This window comes from Bos taurus, chromosome 11 (assembly GCF_002263795.3).
Source record: "Bos taurus isolate L1 Dominette 01449 registration number 42190680 breed Hereford chromosome 11, ARS-UCD2.0, whole genome shotgun sequence".
Lineage (NCBI taxonomy): Eukaryota > Metazoa > Chordata > Mammalia > Artiodactyla > Bovidae > Bos > Bos taurus.
Genome location: NC_037338.1, coordinates 91,465,206 through 91,466,677, shown reverse-complemented (window position 1 = coordinate 91,466,677; position 1,472 = coordinate 91,465,206). Strand labels below are relative to the sequence as shown.

Here is a 1,472-nt window from a genome sequence, read left to right as displayed (position 1 = left end):
CTCCACACACCATGAAGTTGCACACCTCTCGACTTTGACACCTGCTCTCATTCTAGAGATGCTGCTCTGCTGCTTGGTTCCCTGATTACTGCTGCATCCTCGGTCAGGACACTACTCCAATCGCATCTCCTGGGATGACTTGCCTGGTGGTCCTGTTCCAGGGAGGTGCGTCGTGTCCGACTCTTTGCAACCCCATGGACTGTAGCCTACCTGGCTCCTCCATCCATGGGGTTTTCCAGGCAAGAGTACTGGAGTGGGTTGCCATTTCCTTCTCCAGAGGATCTTCCCCACCCAGGGATTGAACCTGGGTCTCCTGCATAGTAGGCAGACACTTTACCATCTGAGCCATGAGGGAAGTCCGTGTCTTAGAGTGGTAACCCTATTCTATTCTCTTCCGCATGAAACCGGTCCCCCTGGAACCCCGCCCTGAGCCCATCCGCTCCTGACTGAATAGAGTGACAACACTTTAGCATCCGTCACCTCGGTGAATAGTGACAGTGGCGCCAGTGAACTTGGCCTGGCCCACAGGGGTGTCCACACACACGTACACACACTCACAAAACTCTGCCTGGCTTCTGAAGGACTAGCGAGCTATTAGGAAAATGAAACCGCTGTATGAACTGTATGCAGACTTTCTTTGAAATGCAGCACGGATCTCTAAGAGAACAGCAATCATTGGTGCATTTGTGTATGATATTTTCTTACAGCAATGACACCAGTTAATCAAGGCAGTGGGAGGCAGAAGGAGAGAAAGTAAAAATCTTGCCAATCTGGGCTGTAAAGCACAAACAGGGACTTTAAATACCTTCCACCCTACTCCTGAGTCTTGTCGGCATGCTCTGGAGACCAGAAAGAATCCTCGGGTTCTGCACATGGATTCACTCACACAGGTCTTCAGTCAGGCAGTCAACCACACTCCATGCACGTGGAGGAGGTGGGGACAACACACGGAGGGAAAGCCGCGTGCGTCTGGGGTCTGGCTGTGTCCGCAGAGGACATGCTTTTGTACAGGGTACCTGAGCGTATTTCCAGATGTTCAGGTACTGCATAGAGGAGGAGTGGATGACTCAGATCACACACTGTGTGGTCCAGGTTCATAAACATGAATGAAAGTAATATTATTTTTTTCTCCAAAGAAGCAGCATCAATGGGTAGAAAGGGTTTGGAATCAAACAGCTTTCTCTGCCTAGCTTTGTTGGTGATTTTTTAACCTTAGTTCATTAACTTGGGGCACCAGTACTCTTCCAGGACTTCTTAGAGGGTCAAGTGAATAATGGGGACACAGTTCAGTCACTCAGTTGTGTCTGACTCTTTGTGACCCCATGGACTGCAGCATGCCAGGCCTCCCTGTCCATCACCAACTCCTGGAGCTTGCTCAGATTCATGTTGGTGATGCCATCCAACTATCTCATCCTCTGTTGTTCCTTTATCCTCCTGCCTTCAATCTTTCCCATCTTCAGGGTCTTTTCCAA

The 1,472-nt window shown here is 49.8% G+C and overlaps 1 non-coding gene across 1 annotated transcript; it reads right to left on the bottom strand.

Moving 5' to 3' along the window:
• Positions 1 to 282: 282 nt before the first annotated feature.
• TRNAS-ACU (transfer RNA serine (anticodon ACU)) lies at positions 283 to 355 on the bottom strand. The gene has a single exon. It is a non-coding gene; the product is annotated as a tRNA-Ser (tRNA).
• Positions 356 to 1,472: the final 1,117 nt, after the last annotated feature.